Below are 19,257 nucleotides of genomic sequence, written 5' to 3' on the forward strand. Positions count from 1 at the left end.
ACTCTCAAGAGTCTTCTCCAACACCACAGTTCAAAAGCATCAATTCTTCGGTGCTCAGCTTTCTTCACAGTTCAACTCTCACATCCATACATGACCACTGGAAAAACCATAGCCTTGACAGGCATGAAAACAGTATTAATCTTGTATATCTCCATCAGAGCTCTTTGGTGACCATGAACATTGCAAATGAGTAGTAATATTTTGAAAGGAAACTTTTTTTCTGAATGGTAAGTTTCAACAATGGGCTTAAGATACTCAGCAAACCATTCTGTAAACAGGTGTACTGTCATCCAGGCTTTGTTGTTCCATTTATAGATGCAAGCAGAATAGATTTAGCATAATTCTTAAGGGTCCTAGGATTTTCAGAATGGTAAATCAGCATTGGCTTCAGGTTAAAGACACCATATCTACTAGCCCCTAAACAAGAGAGTCAATTTTGCCCTTTGAACCTTTGAAGTCAAGCACTGATTCTCTCCAGCTATGAAAGACCTTGATGGCATTTTTTTCCAATACAAAAACTGCTTCATCTACATTGAAAATCGGTTGTTTAATACATCCAGACTAAACATTTCTCCATATCAGCAACAAGACTGTTTTGCTTTATTATAATCTATTTCTTCTCTGGAGCTGCATTTTAAATTTCAAGAACTTTACCTTTGCATTCATGAATTGGTTGTTTGGTGTAAGAAGTCTAACTTTCAATTAATCTGGACTTTCTACCTGCCTTCCTCACTATGCTTACTCATTTCTAGCTTTTGATTTAAAGTGAGAGATGTGTGACTTTTTCAAGTGAACACTTAGAGAAGTCATTGTAGGGTTATTAATTGGTCTAATTTCAACATTGTTATGTCTCAGGAATAGGAAGGTCTGAGGAGGGGAGAGATTTGGGGGAAAGTCTGTTCAGTGGAGCACTCAGAACACTCATAACATTTATCAATTAAGTTCTTAGCCTTATAAGGTCACTGTTCTTGGTGCTCCAAGACAATTATAACAGTAACATCAAAGATCACCAATCACAATATACCATATATAATAAAAATGAAAAGTCTGAAATATTGCAAGAATTGACAAAATGTGACAGGTACAGAAAGTGAGAAACTGCTGTTGGAAAAATGATGCCAATATACTCATTTAAAGCATGGTTACATAGGCAGGACACTAGAAGACATAAAGCAAGATCCTCTATGACCCACCTCCTAGGGTAATGGAAATAAAAACAAAAGTAAACAAGTGGGGCCTTATTAGACTTAAAAGCTTTTGTACAGCAAAGGAAACTATAAGCAAGGTGAAAAGACAACCCTCAGAATGGGAGAAAATAATAGCAAATGAAACAACAGACAAAGGATTAATTTCAAGAATATACAAGTAGCTCATACAACTCAATACCAGAAAAATAAACAACCCAATCAAAAAGTGGGAAAAAAGACCTAAACAGAGATTTCTCCAAAGAAGACATACAGATGGCTAACAAACACATGAAAAAATGCTCAACATGGCTCATTATTAGAGAAATGCAAATCAAAACTACAATGAGATATCACCTCACACTGGTCAGAATGTCCACCTTCAAAAAGTCTACAGACAATAAATGCTGGAGATGGTGTGTAGAAAAGGAATCCTCTTGCACCACTGGTGGGAATGTAAATTGACACAGCCACTATGGAAGACAGTATGGAGATTTCTTAAAAAAAACTAGGAATAAAACCACCATATGACCCCACAATATATGGATCCTAGGCATATACCCTGAGGAAACCAACATTCAAAAAGGGTACATTTTGAAACCAACATTCAATGGGGTACACATGTACCCCATTGTTCATTGAAACACTACTTACAATAGCTAGAATGTGGAAGCAACCTAGATGTCCATTGACATATGAATGGATAAAGAAGTTCTGGTACATATACACAATGGAACGTCACTCAACAATAAAAAGGAACACATCTGAGTCATTTCTAATGAGGTTGATGAACCTAGAGCCTATTATACAGAGCCAAGAAAGTCAGAAAGAGAAAGATAAACATTGTATCAGTTCAGTTCAGTTCAGTCGCTCAGTCGTGTCCGACTCTTTGCGACCCCATGAATCGCAGCACGCCAGGCCTCCCTGTCCATCACCCCAGGCCTCCCTGTCCATCACCGACTCCCGGAGTTCACTCAGACTCACGTCCATCGAGTCAGTGATGCCATCCAGCCATCTCATCCTCTGTCGTCCCCTTTTCCTCCTGCCCCCAATCCCTCCCAGCATCAGAGTCTTTTCCAATGAGTCAACTCTTCACATGAGGTGGCCAAAATACTGGAGTTTCAGCTTTAGCATCATTCCTTCCAAAGAAAACATTGTATACTGAAGCATATATACTAATGAATCTAGAAAGATGGTACTGAGTAACTTATTTGCAGGGCAGCAATGGAAACACAGACATAGAGAACAGATTTATGGACATAGGGAGAGGGGAGGAGAGGGTGAAATGTATATAGAGAGTAACATGGAAACTTACATCACCATATGTAAAATAGATAGCCGATGGGAAATTGTTGTACCTCTCAGGGAACTCAAACAGAAGCTCTGTATCAACGTTAGAGCGGTGGGATGGGGAGGGAGATGAGAGGGAGATTCAAGAGAGAGGGGACATTTGTATATTTATGGCTGATTCATGTTGGCTTGACAGAAATCAACAAAATTCTGTAAAGCAATTATCCTTCAATTAAAAAATAAATTTTAAAAAAGAATGGTTGCCACAAACCTTCAATTTGTAATAAAACAAATATGGTATTTCTAAAGTGCAATAAAGCAATGAACGATAAAATGAGATAGGCCTGTACATGACAGATGAAACTAGTTGCAGGATGTAAGAAAATAAAGATATATGTACTTAAGGTTGACCTCACGCAGTCTAATGCATTTTTAAATACAAATTCTTAGCTGCAACACCTTGAGGTAGACTCTTTCTCTTTGGCTGTCATACTAAATTTATGCCTGTGATAACTGAAGTTTTTAAAATGTGAAGGCTGAAGCTTTTTTTTTTCATTTTTTTCATTTAAATTTATGTATTTTAATTGGAGGCTAATTACTTTACAGTATTGAAGGATGCTTGGGGGTGGCTGAAGTTTTAAAAGTGTGTATAAAGTAAAACTGAAGTTAGACAATTCCAAAGAACTTGTTTTTCCTAGACATACAGAGAGCTAACAAACACATGAAAAGATGCTCAACATCACTCATTATCAAAGAAATGCAAATCAATACCACTATGAGGTACCATTTCACGCCAGTCAGAATGGCTGCGATCCAAAAGTCTACAAGCAATAAATGCTGGACAGGGTGTGGAGAAAAGGGAACCCTCTTACACTGTTGGTGGGAATGCAAACTAGTACAGCCACTATGGAGAACAGTGTGGAGATTCCTTAAAAAACTGGAAATAGAACTGCCTTATGACCCAGCAATCCCACTGCTGGGCATGCACACTGAGGAAACCAGAATTGAAAGAGACACGTGTACCCCAATGTTCATCGCAGCACTGTTTATAATAGCCAGGACATGGAAGCAACCTAGATGTCCATCAGCAGATGAATGGATAAGAAAGCTGTGGTACATATACACAATGGAGTATTACTCAGCCATTAAAAAGAATACATTTGAATCAGTTCTAATGAGGTGGATGAAACTGGAGCCTTTTATACAGAGTGAAGTAAGCCAGAAAGAAAAACACCAATACAGTATACTAACGCATATATATGGAATTTAGAAAGATGGTAACAATAACCCTGTATATGAGACAGCAAAAGAGACACTGATGTATAGAACAGTCTTTTGGACTCTGTGGGAGAGGGAGAGGGTGGGATAATTTGGGAGAATGGCATTGAAACATGTATAATATCATATATGAAACGAGTCGCCAGTCCAGGTTCAATGCACGATACTGGATGCTTGGGGCTGGTGCACTGGGATGACCCAGAGGGATAGTATGGGGAGGGAGGAGGGAGGAGGGTTCAGGATGGGGAACACATGTATACCTGTGGTGGATTCATTTTGATATATGGCAAAACCAATACAATATTGTAAAGTTAAAAAATAAAATTAAATTAAAAAAATGAGATTCATTAGTTAATTGTTCCACTAAAATTGGAGTATGTTTTACATATAAGGATAGAAATAAACCTGTGTTTTGAGTCAAATTGTAGACAAATGACATTTTTCTATAAAAACTAGTACTAACATTAAGCTTTGTGGGAAATCTATGAAATTTTTATAAACACCATAATCACAATGTGTTTATCAGTTGCTCTAATAGACAGTTATTTTAAAATCTGAAGAATGAATCACATTATTTCTAATACTAAAACAGTTACAGTTTAGGTCAACTCACAAAACTATTGCATTTGCAAAGATTCACTTTCATTTTCCAAATTTATAACTTCTTACAAATGTACCTCAGATGATTACAAAGCTTTAGAAAAAATTTTTATTTTTTAATTTTCATATTTTTTAAAATGACATTTTACGTCAATTTTAAAATGTATTTAATAAAAATTTTCAACTACTAGAAGTGATAAAATGCTAAGAGATGTTGCTGTGCTTATTTTAATTAAGCTTGACCCATGGAAGGAAAGAAAAGAGAACATCCATTTCTCTTGTACCAGAAAATAGTGGAAGTGTGCAAGCTTTCATTCAGACCTAGAACAAGGCACATAGTTTCTATTTCAGTGTTATTCATATCCTGATCTGTCATTCTCTCCATTTTATGACCATCTCTCTTCAAATACTATGCTTAACTCCATTTGACATTCTAAAATTCAGTGTTCTTACTGACTGAAAATTTACATGAATTCTCAGTTTTTGCCACTGATGAAAGGGAAATAACTTGTTCATGAAATTCTTATATATGGGTGGCACCGTGCTAAAAGACGGTCTTTTGAGTGGAAAAGCTCAGGTGGAAAGTACATTGGGACAATAAAGATAAACATGGCAGTCACCTAGAGAAAAGAACACAAAGGTCCCAAAGAGAAGCAGCTGTGAATTTAAAGGCATGATTTATAGAAGCTGAAAATGAATTGCCTTTTCCCAGGTTAAACCTCTGCCCCTGATCCCTGAGAAATCTTATCACTTTCTTCCCATTCTGTCCCAACCCACATACATACACTGTTGTATTAATTTTTATTTTTTTGTGTGTTGTTATGGATATTGTTTATTGCTTTTCAGTTTTAAAAGCATGCATTATTCTAAAGAAATTGTCTCCCAATTCCTTTCAGTTTTAGTGCCAATCCTTTACAGTGGGAAGTACGAGAGCTGGAGGTACTGCCTCCTCCTTCTTTCCTGTATTTCCTTACTTGGTTGACAGAGGTTGATAGCTGTGCAAATTCAATGGGCCACCAAATCAGGCCTATTTGACTTCTGACATACCTAATGAAAAGACCTGCTGACTCTCCAAACTGCCATTAACCTCAGTGAAGGGAGCTGGCCAGAGAGAACTCTAGTTTCCTTTGGAGGGAGTGACTAGTGGGGATATTACTGAGACGACTCTCAAGTGCAATGGGTTTCTGGGCAAGCTGTAGGCTAAAGCTACCTGCTGCTGCTACTGCTGCTAAGTCACCCCAGTCCTGTCCGACTCTGTGCAACCCCATAGATGGCAGCCCACCAGCCTTCCTGTCACTGGGATTCTCCAGGCAAGAACACTGTAGTGGGTTGCCATTTCCTTCTCCAATGCATGAAAGTGAAAAGTGAAAGTGAAGTCACTCAGTTGTGTCCGACTCTAGCAACCCCATGGACTGCAGCCCACCAGGCTCCTCCATCCATGGGATTTTCCAGGCAAGAGTACTGAAGTGCGTTGCCATTGCTTTCTCTGTAATGCTGCTAAGTCGCTTCAGTCATGTCCGACTCTGTGCGACCCCATAGATGGCAGCCCACCAGGCTCCCCCTTCCCTGGGATTCTCCAGGCAAGAACACTGGGGTGGGTTGCCATTTCCTTCTCCAATGCATGAAAGTGAAAAGTGAAAGTGAAGTCACTCAGTTGTGTCCGACTCCTGCGACCCCATGGACTGCAGCATACCAGGCTCCTCCGTCCATGGGATTTTCTAGGCAAAAGTACTGGAGTGGGGTGCCATTGCCTTCGGCCATCCTTTCTACACTGGACCCTGTTCAGCTCCTCATGATAATAAATAATAAATTTATTATCATAATAAATCCAGTAACCAGGTAAGCGTTCCCTTCATCATTCCAGATCTCTTATCCCTTTGTGGATAACACTGCTAACACTGAAGGGATCAAGGATTCTCCAGAGGATGAAGGGGACCTCAGCATTATAGTCAATGACATATACACCTTCCACATGACTCAGGAGCACTATCTGAAGAAGCAGGATAGTAGGAACTCATCAGAATGCTCAAGGAAAAAGCCACAGCTTAGAAGAAAAAAAATCTCTTTGTTTGCATCTCTCCCCACCTCTCCCCTCATTGAACCCTCTGGCAGGCTGCAAGAACTCACTTCAAACAACTGCTACTCTCTTCAGTTTCTTCCAGGAAAGGAGCAACTGAAGCAGGCAGGGATATGGCACTAGAGTGAGGCTCTGGAGGGGGCCTGCTGGTAATCACACAGGAGAATGGGAAGGGTGTCAAATAGAGAGAGATAAAAATGAAGAAAATAAAACAAAAATAAATAAATAAGGGGAGAAGGAAAGAAAAAGAAAAGAAATTAAGGAAGGAAGGAAGGAAGAACAAAGAGAGCAAGCACTTGCAGCAACTGCCAGGGCTGCTAAACCGCTGCTGTTCAAAGGCAAATGGGTGCTGAAATTACTGCCCCCAGTACACTCCTCTAGTCCCATTCACTCACTCCACAGATTCCCCTTCCTGCCAGGCTTAACTTGCTCTGTAGAGTAAAACCATTTCCATGGTAATCTGTAGTCACACAAAAGGTCGTCTGTAATATTGAGTCATGAGTACCTCCTATACCAGGCTCGTGATTGCTCCACTACTTCCCTTTTTTCTTTAGTGCTGAACTTTCTCCAGTGGAGTAATACTCCTTTTCTTCCTTTCCCTAAAGAGAAGGGGGATTTCTTCTCATTCCCATAAATAGTGTATTGCTTTTGTCATTCCTACCTTTCACTCATCCAACTCCTCCTATCACACACAAATGGGTAACTCACCCACTTCAATCTTTGTCAACACAAACACAAACTTAAATTCAGAAGGCAATATTTCCGAAAAAAAGTGGGTTTTTAAACTCTCTTTATTATGAGTTTGCTCCCTTTCTTTAACACCATCTGTTCTTTGTTTTGCTAGAAATATTTTAGGTCCTTATGTTTTTCTCTATATCTTTAGCCACTTCTCATAAGTGAAAACAGGTGGATGGCATTCCTTAAAGACACAATTTCAAAATTCTATCTTTGACAGTTTAAAGTATAACTACTTTAATGAATGGTTAAAGTAGAATTACTTTAATGGGTATCTGAGGAGGCCTTACAAGTAGCTGTGAAAGGAAGAGAAGTGAAAGGCAATGGAGAAAAGGAAAAGATTTACCCATTTGAATGCAGAATTCCAAAGAATAGCAAGGAGAGATAAGAAAGCATTCCTCAGTGTTCAATGCAAAGAAATAGAGGAAAGCAACAGAATGGGAAAGACTAGAGATTTCTTCAAGAAAATTAGAGATACCAAGGGAACATTTCATGCAAAGATGGGCTCAATAAAGGACAGAAATGGTACGGACCTAACAAAAGCAGAAGATATTAAGAAGAGGTGGCAAGATTACACAGAAGAACTATACAAAAAAGATCCTCATGACCCAGATAACCACGATGGTGGGATGAGTCACCTAGAGCCAGACATCCTGGAATATGAAGTCAAGTCGGCCTTAGGAAGCATCACTATGAACAAAGCTAGTGGAGGTGATGGAATCCCAGTTGAGCTATTTCAAATCCTAAAAGAAGATGCTATGAAAGTTTTGCACTCAATATGCCAGCAAATTTGGAAAACTCAGCAGTGGCCACAGGACTGGGAAAGGTCAGTTTTCATTCCAATCCCAAAGAAAGGCAATCCCAAGGAATGCTTAAACTGCTGCATAATTGCACTCATCTCACATGCTAGTAATGTCCAAAATTCCCCAAGCCAGGCTTCAACAATATATGAACTGTGAACTTCCAGATGTTCAAACTGGATTTAGAAAAAGGCAGCAGAACCAGAGATCAAAATGCCAGCATCCACTGGATCATATAAAAAGCTAGAGAATTCAAGAAATGCATCTATTTCTGCTTCATTAACTATGCTAAAGCATTTGACTGTGTGGATCACAACAAACTGTGGAAAATTCTTGAATAGACGGGAATATCAGACCACCTGACCTGCCTCCTGAGAAATCTGTATGCAGGTCAAGAAGCAACAGTTGGAACTGGACATGAAACAACAGACTGGTTCCAAATAGGAAAAGGAGTACATCAGAGCTGTATGTATATGTTACCCTGCTATTTAACTTATATACACAGTACATCATGAGAAATGCTGGACTGGATGAAGCACAAGCTGGAATCAAGATTGCTGGGAGAAATATCAATAATCTTAGATATGCAGATGATATCACCCTTATGGTAGAAAGCGAAGAACTAAAGAGCCTCTTGATGAAAGTGAAAGAGGAGAGTGAAAAAGTTGGCTTAAAACTCAACATTCAGAAAACTAAGATCATGGCATCTGGTCCCATCACTTCATGGCAAATAGATGGGGAACCAATGGAAACAGTGACAGACTTTATTTTGGGGGGCTCCAAAATCACTGCAGATGGTGATTGCAGCCATGAAATTTAAAGACTATTGCTCCTTGAAAGAAAAGTTATGACCAACCTAGACAGCATATTAAAAAGCAGAGACATTACTTTGCCAACAAAGGTCCATCTAGTCAAAGCTATGGTTTTTCCAGTAGTAATGTATGGATGTGAGAGTTGGACTATAAAGAAAGCTGAGTGCCGAAGAATTGATACTTTTGTATTGTGGTATTGGAGAAGACTCTTGATTGTCCCTTGGACTGCAAGGAGATCCAACCAGTCTATCCTAAAGGAAATCAGTCCTGAATATTCATTGGAAGGACTGATGCTGAAGCTGAAACTCCAATACTTTGGCCATCTGATGCAAAGAACTGACTCATTTGCAAAGACCCTGATGCTGGGAAAGATTGAAGGCAGAAGACTGGGGCGACAGACAATGAGATGGTTGCATAGCATCACCAACTCCATGGACATGAGTTTTAGTAAGCTCTGAGAGTTGGTGATGGACAGGGAAGCCTGATGTGCTGCAATCCATGGCTCCACAAAGAGTCAGACATGACTGAGCAACTGAACTGAACACTACTGAAATATACTAAGCTCTGATTAGTAATATTACATTCATTAATCTATTGTTTCTAACCTTTGTTTGTAATAAAGGTTATTAACAATTATTTAACAAATTATTTAATTGTTCTACTGGCACACAAATAAGACTTCACTTTCAAGGTACTGAAAGACTGTGCAAAAGAGATAATGAATGAGTGCTTTATAGGAAGAAAAATGAGTGTTCCCTAGTGGCTCAGGCAGTAAAGAGTGCAATGTGGGAGACCCGGGTTCTATCCCTGCCTTGGGAAGATCTCCTGGAGAAGGGACTTGCAACCTACTCCAGTATTCTTGCCTGGGAAATCCTATGGACAAAGGAGCTTGGCAGGCCCCAATCCATGGAGTTGCGAAGAGTCAGATATGGTTGAGCGATTAACTCACACACACGTAAACATACTTGATTATTGATCACCTTAGTTTTAACTTTCATTCACTGATATGTAGTACTTAAACATACTTGATATCTAAAGAAAAAATTAAGTACAGAACTTTAATACTTCATTTTAGAAATCTATGAAGTTAAATTTTGAAAAACATTCACTATCAGGTTATTGAGATGTCAATGTGTTGGTCAGTTAATCTGGGGGTTTTGTATTTCCTTTACCTTAGATTTGCAAATAAACATAATTATTGATACTGCATGAACATGTGTTATATCTGCCATTTATTACTGTTGACTTAGCACAGAAACTGAAACCTTAAAATAATCACTGATGCTTTTTTCAGCACATTAACTGTGCTCAATTTTACCAGAGCCATATTGACACAACTATTAATAAAAGAGCTAATTTTCTAAGACATTCAGTATACATACTTTCGTTGAATAAAATCAGTTTTTGAATAAAACATAATTTCAATGTTTACACACAGCTGAAACTAAAAGTAATAACATTCCCTTTCTATGAGATTTCCTACCAGGTCTTTTGTTAGCACACTTTGTTGAATTTAACACCACCTTCCCTGAAGACTAACTTTCTTCTCCAGAGTTCCCCATAAACTGATCTCCTCACATTCTTTGTACTTCACTTGCAACAATCACACGGATACTGTTGCCAGGAGACCAGGAATATTACTGTTACATCATTACCACTATTATAGTTAAGAGTATTTTCAAATGAGCATTTTATATGAGACAATTATGATTTCCAAGTCTCAAATAAAACAATGCTACATTGGACATATTAAGGATTAAAAACATTTCTCAAGTTATTTTGACTTCAATAAAAAATAGTAAAAAAAAATAACATATACAGATGAATTTGTTGTTGTTGTTCAGTTGCAAAGTTGTGTGTGACTCTTTGCAACCCCATGAACTGCAGCACACCAGGCTTCCTTGTACTTCATTATCTCCATTAGTTTGCTCAAACTCGTATCTATTGAGTCAGTGATGCCATCCAACCATCTCATTCTCTGTTACCCCCTTCTCCTCTTGTCCTCAATCTTTGCCAGTATCAGGGTCTTTTCCAATGAGTTGGCTCTTTGCATCAGGTTGCCAAAGTATTGGAGCTTGTTTTAGTGTCAGTCCTTCCAATGCACATTCAGGGTTGGTTTCCTTTTAGACTGATTGGTGTGATCTCCTTGCCCTCCAAGAGACTCTCAAGAGTCACTATAGCTCCACAATTTGAAAGCATCTATTCTTTGGTGCTCAGCCTTCTTTGGGAGAATGGCATTTGGGAGAATGGCATTGGGAGAATGGCATTTGGGAGAATGGCATTGGGAGAATGGCATTTGGGAGAATGGCATTGAAATATGTATAATATCATATATGAAACGAGTCACCAGTCCAGGTTCCATGCACGATACTGGATGCTTGGGGCTGGTGCACTGGGATGACCCAGAGGGATGGTATGGGGAGGGAGGAGGGAAAAGGGTTCAGGATGGGGAACACATGTATACCTGTGGTAGATTCATTTTGATATATGGCAAAACCAATACAATATTGTAAAGTTAAACAATAAAATTAAATTAAAAAAATACCAGAAAGAGAAAATAAAAAGCAATCGCATTTAAAATCACTTTAAAGTATATCTAGGAGTAAACTTAACCATGAAGATGAAATATCTATATGCTGAAAATTATGAGCCATTGATCAAGGAAATTGAAGATAATTCAAAGAAATGGAAATGTATCCCATGCTCTTGAATTGGAAGAATTCGTAATGTCAAAATGGCCATATTATCATAAGCAATCTACAGATTTAGCCCAACTTCTATAAAATATTCATGACATTTTCCCACAGAACTAGAACAAAGAATCCAAAAATTTGTATGGAATCACAAACGACTCAGAATTGTGAAATTAATCAAAAGGGAAAAATAATAAAGCTGGAGGCACAACCCTTCTGGACTTCAGACTATACTACAAAGCTGCAGTAATAAAAGCAGCATAATGCTGGCATAAAAACATACATGTAGATCAATGAAACAGAATAGAAAGCCCAGAAATAAACCTACATAACTATGGCTAATTAATCTACAGCAAAGAAGGCAAGAACATACAGTGGAGAAAAGAGTCTCCTCAAAAAGCTATGTTAGAAAGCCAGACAGCTACATGCAATTCAATGAAATTAGAACATTTCCTCACACCATATACAAAAATAAAATGGTTTAAAGACCTAAATATGATACATGAAATAGGCAAAACATTCTCCAGTATAAATTGTAGCAATATAATTAGATTAGATCAATATCCTAAGGCAAAATAAATAGAAGGAAAAATAAACATGTGGGACCTAATCAAACTTAAAAGCTTTTGCACAGCCAAGGAAGCTATCAATGAAACAAAAAGACGACCCTTAGAATGGGAGAAAATACTTGAAAATGATGCAACTGACAAGAAGTTAATATCCAAAATATACAAAGAGCTCATATAACTCAATATAGAAAAAAAACCCAATCAAAAAATGGGCAGAAAACTTTAACAGACATTTCTCCAATGAATACATACAGATGGCCAAAAAACACATAAAAAGATGCTTAACACTGGTAATTCTTAGAGAAATGCAAATCAAAACCATAATGAGGTATCACCTCACACTGTTCACAATCAGTTCAGTTCAGGCACTCAGTCGTGTCCAACTCTTTGTGATCTCATGGACTGCAGCACAGCAGGCCTCCCTGTCCATCACTGACTCCTGGAGTTTACTCAAATTCATGTCCATTGAGTTGGTGACACCATCCAACCATCTCATCCTCTGTCATCCCCTTCTCCTCCCGCCTTCAATCTTTCTCAGCCTCAGGGTCTTTTGAAATGAGTCAGCCCTTTGCATCAGGTGGCCCAAGTATTGGAGTTTCAGCTTCGACATCAGTCCTTCCAATGAATATTCAGGACTGATTTCCTTTAGGATGGACTGGTTGGATATCCTTTCAGGCCAAGGGATTCTCAAGAGTCTTCTCCAGCACAACAGTTCAAAAGCATCAATTCTTCAGTGCTCAGCTTTCTTTATAGTCCAACTCTCACATCCATACATGACTACTGGAAAAACCGTAGGTCTGACTAGATGGACCTTTGTTGGTAAAGTAATGTCTTTGCTTTTTAATATGCTGTCTAGATTGATCATAACTTTTTTCCAAGGAGTAAGCATCTTTTGTTCACATGGCTATCATCAAAAAGTCTACAAACAATAAATGTTGAGCAGGTTATGGAGAAAAGGGAACTCTTGTGTACTGTTGGTGAGAATGTAAACTGGTGTAGCCACTATGGAAAGCAGTATTGAGGCTCATTAAAAAAGCCCTATGATCCAGCAACCCCACTGCTGGGCATACACACTGAGGAAACCAGAAGGGAAAGAGACATGTGTACCCCAATGTTCATCGCAGCACTGTTTATAATAGCCAAGACATGGAAGCAACCTAGATTTCCATCAGCAGGTGAATGGATAAGAAAGCTATGGTACATATACACAATGGAGTATTACTCAGGCATTAAAAAGAATACATTTGAATCAGTTCTAATGAGGTGGATGAAACTGGAGCCTATTATATAGAGTGAAGTAAGCCAGAAAGAAAAACATAAATACAGTATACTAACGCATATATATGGAATTTAGAAAGATGGTAACAATAACCCTGTGTACAAGACAGCAAAAGAGACACTGATGTATAGAACAGTCTTATGGACTCTGTGGGAGAGGGAGAGGGTGGGAAGATTTGGGAGAATGGCAATGAAATATGTAAAATATCATGTAGGAAATGAGTTGCCAGTCCAGGTTCGATGCACGATGCTGGATGCTTGGGGCTGGTGCACTGGGACGGCCCAGAGGGATGGTATGGGGAGGGAGGAGGGAGGAGGGTTCGGGATGGGGAACACATGTATACCTGTATGGATTCATTTTGATATTTGGCAAAACTAATACAATTATGTAAAGTTTAAAAATAAAATAAAATTAGAAAAAAAAAAGATAACAACAACAAAAAAAAAACACTAAAAATAGAGTTACTATGTGGTCTAGCCATCCCAATCCTGGGCATTTATCTGAAAAAGATAAAAACTCTAATTCGAAAAGATACATGCACTTCAATGTTCATAGCATCACTATTTACAATAGCCAAGAGATGTAAACAACTCAAGTGCTCATCAACAGAACATTGGTTTAAGAAGATATGGTATATATGCACAATGAAATATTATTTGGCCATGAAAATAATGAAATATTGCCATTTGAAGCAGCATGGATGGACCATAATATCATACTAACTGATATCATACTAAGTGAGGAAAATCAGACAAAGATGAATATTATGTGGTATTACTTATATGTAGAATCTAAAAAAAATAATGCAAATGAATGTATAAATTATACATAACAGACTCATAGACATAGAAACCAAAGTTACAGTTATCAAAGGGGAAAAAGAGGAGAAGGGATAAATTAATATAGGCTTAACAAGCCACTATACATAAAATAGATAAGCAACAAGGATTAATCACATAGCACAAGGTATTATATTTAATAGTTTGCAATAACCTATAATAAAAAAGTAACTTGAAAATATTTATGTATAACTGAGTCATTTCCTGTATATATCAAGACTAATGTAATATTGTAAACCTGAAAACTGAGAAATTTTTTAAAAATTCAAAAATTCCAATTTTCGCTTAAAGGGTTACATTTTGTTATCGGCAATGAACATCATCAGCTGTCTTTCTTGAAGTTAAAAATTCAAATCATTCATTTTTGAAAAAAAGAAATCTGTCAAATAACCAAATCAGAATGACCATTGTTTGTCACCAGTTCTTCCAAGTAAAAATGGTGTTCCACGAAAAAGGCAGTTAGGAAAGTTTCACAATTCAAACAATCTTATAACTGTTTTTTTCTGGAGATAACCACCATATCCCTGGTAAGTGAAAGAAATGGTTTCTGCCTATTTTCCATCCTGTTGTACCAATTATTATAGAGATGTATACTCAAGGGTCTAAATCTAATAAAATTAATATTTTTACTGCTTAATGAAAGGCATTAAGCAAAACTGGCTTTTCTTCCTCCTCTGAGTGCATTGTGATGAATAATACAAATTACTACTACAGTTTAGTATTAGTGCTTTAATTCATGCTAAGGCACTAGTAGTTTTACTTATTATTCTTGCATCATTGTGCAAATGCCAACATAGTACATAATGCAAGTAATGTTTTAGCATTATGAAAACAGTTTGATTTCAGGGACCTCCAGAAGTATCTTTGGGCCTCTTAGGCGTCCTTGGCCTACACTTTGAAAGTGACTCAAAAGCACTATAACTAAAAGCATGAGTTTTTCACTGGCTTTTATTTGCACCCAAAGCTTAGTTTAGGTTCCTGTATGCTTTATTTAATGACATTTTAAATACTTTTGTTGAACAGAAATATTTTTGCTGTTTTTCCTATGGGAAAAGGGGAACTACAATTTAATAGCTATTTTCTATTTCCAAATGCATCTATATACCAGAGCTGTGTTATTCTCTACTGCCACTTGGATGAATAAATTCACATTAAATGCGAGAGAAAAATGAACAGAAAATATTTAGTAAACAAAATCATGGTTCACTGTGTATATTAATAATTTTAAATTAAATAGAGAAATACCCAGAAAGAAAAACTATATAAAACTCATAATGGATGATTTTAAATAACTTTTTAAAACATTAGATAAAAATAAAGCTACAAAAGAACCCCTTTGCTTTATTATTCCAAAAGTTCACTATACTAATAAAACTTTTAGCAAATTAATACAAATCCTTTACATAAAACATCATGATCTCTTCGATGGCAGAAAGTTTTATGTTTGGCAAAAAAAAAAAAAAAAAAAAGTACATGACTTTAACCAAGCAAGATCTAATGGCATTTACATCATCACTTTTTGCTATTTCCAAAACATACTTTTAAAAGCTTTTTTATCTCCAATAATTTGTTCCTTACTCCTCAACACTTCCCTTAAACTATGCCTATAAAAGCTCTTCTCTACTCTCTAGTCTCCTTAAACCGTTAGGCGCCATCCTTTAGGTGCATTTCAAGACCATTTCATCCTTGAAGCCTTTCCTGATCTCTTTTACCTTTGACATTTGCTTGTATCTTTTTTATGGCTTTCAGCATATTTTCCTTTCTATTAGTTTTTAACATATTTATTTTACTTCTGATACTAATATGCTTTATGAAGGAATAGTCTTTCCCATATATGGATACTCTTCAAGGCCTGAAATTGAACGTGAAAGTTGCTCAGTAGTGTCCAACTCTTTGGGACGCCATGGACTGTAGCTTGCCAGGCTTCTCTGTCCATGGAATTCTCAGGACTAACATGATGCTTTTCTCAATAAGAATATGTTGATCTCAACCTATAAACATTTGGTGAAGTTATATAATGTGTAAGGTAAAAAGCTAAGTTATGTATATATGAAGCAGATGACCATTCTTAACTTCTGAGCTTTTGTAATCTATTGAGGGGGTGGAATTAAGCATGAAAATAGCAAGATATATGATGGTAAATTGAAAGTATAATGTGATATAATATGATCATATAAAAATGTTAGAGGAAGGTTTGGGGCAAGAATTTATTGAAGTTCTCCCTCAGTTACGGCTAATGATAGAGTCAGAGAGATAAAATACCATAACTTTTCTTCAATTATTAAAACCATGGAAAAATAAATAGTTCCTCCAAAGTGCTATTATCACAGTGGTCCTTTTCAATAAAGAATAATTTCCCCCACCCCCAGAGTATATCTGGCAATTTCTGGAGATTTATTTGGTTGTCACAACTGTGGTCAGGGAATTATTACTGGTACCTAGTGGGTAGAGGCTAGGAATCTAAATATCTTACAAAGCACAAGGCAGCTTCCAACAAAAATGAATTATCCAGCCTAAATATCAATAGTGCCAAGGTTGAGAAACTCTTTGCTATTAGGAAGCACACAGACATTTACTTAGATTCAATGAATTCAATGAGAAGTAAAGGATACCATGGTCTCTAAAACTTAAGATTCCACTTTGTAAAACACTCAGAAATTTCTGGTTTAAGAAAGGAAAATAATAGCATGTTAGTCAGTAATTAAGAGTCTATTAAAGGTATTTCACATTGTTCTCATACTGATTTTTGTGGTAGATTCAACTTTTTTAAGTCTAAGAAAGAATCAGTTTAAAATGCATTTAATTGATTTTTTAGCACAGGGATTTCACTTTAATAAAAGTGACACGTGTTCACTTAAATATTTAAGCAACAGTAAAAAATACAACTAAGATAAAAAAAAAATTACCTTGAATCCTACTAGTGCTAAAATTTGAAGAAACACACCCTGGAATACTTTGTTCCCTCTGTGCATATATCATATGGAAGGTTAAAAATAAATGATTTTACTACAAAAGGATCATATATTACTTTAAATAAAATATTATATCAATTTTACTTAATTTATAGACAAACTAAAGTTAAACTGAAGAAATGGATGAATATCAGATAAATGACTCTTTACAACAAAGTAAATTAGCTTTTAAAAGATTAACGTAAAACAAATCCACTATACTGATATTAAAGTATTTTTCTATTTTTAATCATCTATTTTAAATTAATATTTATTGGAATATAGAAGCTTTACAATGTTGTGTTAGTTTCTACTGTTCAGTTCAGTTCAGTCACTCAGTCATGTCTGACTCTTTGTGACCCCATGAACCGCAGCATGCCATGCCTCCCTGTCCATCACCAACTCCCAGAGTTCACCCAAACTCATGTCCATTGAGTCAGTGATGCCATCCAACCATCTCATCCTCCGTCGTCCCCTTCTCCTGCCTTCATTCTTTCCCAATAACAGGGTCTTTTCAAATGAGTCAGCTCTTTGCATCAGGTGGCCAAAATATTGGAGTTTCAGCTTCAACATCAGTCCTTCCAATGAACACCCAGGACTGATTTCCTTTAGGATGCACTGGTTGGATCTCTTTGCAGTCCAAGAGACTCTCAAGAGTCTTCTCCAACACCACAGTTCAAAAGCATCGATTCTTTGATGCTCAGCTTTCTTTATAGTCCAACTCTCACATCCATACATGACCACTGGAAAAACCATAGCCATTGACTAGACGGACCTTTGCTGGCAAAGTAATGTCTGTGCTTTTTAAAATACTGTCTAGGTTGGTCATAACTTTCTTTCCAAGGAGTAAGCGTCTTCTAATTTCATGGCTGCAATCCCCATCTGCAGTGATTTTGGAGCCCAAAAAAATAAAGTCAGCCACTGTTTCCCCATCTATTTGCCATGAAGTGATGGGACTGGATGTCATGATCTTAGTTTTCTGAATGCTGAGCTTTAAGCCAACTTTTTCACTCTGTTCTTTCATTTTCATTAAGAGGCTTTTTAGTTCCTCTTCACTTTCTGCCATAAGGGTGGTGTCATCTGCATATCTGAGGTTATTGATATTTCTCCTGGCAATCTTGATTCCAGCTTGTGCTTCTTCCAGTCCAGCGTTTCTCATGATGTACTCTGCATATAAGTTAAATAAGCAGGGTGACTATATACAGCCTTCACATATTCCTTCTCCTATTTGGAACCAGTCTGTTGTTCCATGTCCAGTTCTAACTGTTGCTTCTTGACCTGCATATAGGTTTTTCAAGAGGCAGGTCAGGTGGTCTGGTATTCCCATCTCTTTCAGAATTTTCCACAGTTTATTGTGATCCACACAGTCAAAGACTTTAGCATAGTCAATAAAGCAGAAACAGATATTTTTCTGGAACTCTCTTGCTTTTTCGATGATCCAGCAGATGTTGGCAATTTGATCTCTGGTTCCTCTGCCTTTTCTAAAACCAGCTTGAACATCTGGAAGTTCAAAGTTCACGTATTGCTGAAGCCTGGCTTGGAGAATTTTGAGTTTTTCTTTACTAGCATGTGAGATGAGTGCAATTGTGTGGTAGTTTGAGCATTCTTTGGCATTGCCTTTCTTTGGGATTGGAATGAAAACTGACCTTTTCCAGTCCTGTGTCCTCTGCTGAGTTTTCCAAATTTGCTAGCATATTGAGTGCAGCACTTTCATCATCTTTTAGGTTTTGAAATAGCTCAACTGGAATTCCATCACCTCCACTAGCTTTGTTGGTAGTGATACTTCCTAAGGCCCACTTGACTTCACATTCCAGGATGTCTGGCTCTAGTCCCAATAATTTCAATTGAATTGATTGTTGAATGATTCACAAAGAATTAACAATACTTCTCTATGTTATGTATGCCCCCAATATTGCTGCTTAATTTCACACACAGGTAGTTGTAGCCTCTTGAATCAGTAATAGGTAATATTTACAAAGACTTTTAAAGAGAAGCATATGACTACAATAAATATAGCACAAATGAGTTTTGAGGAAGTATAAAGCAAAGGGAAGGGCTTCCCCAATGTTTCAGCAGCAAAGAATCCACCTGCAATGCTGGAGATTCAGGAGATGCAAGTTTAATTCCTGTGTCAGGAAGATCCCTTGGAG

This window comes from Bos mutus, chromosome X (assembly GCF_027580195.1).
Source record: "Bos mutus isolate GX-2022 chromosome X, NWIPB_WYAK_1.1, whole genome shotgun sequence".
NCBI classification, from domain to species: Eukaryota; Metazoa; Chordata; class Mammalia; order Artiodactyla; family Bovidae; genus Bos; species Bos mutus.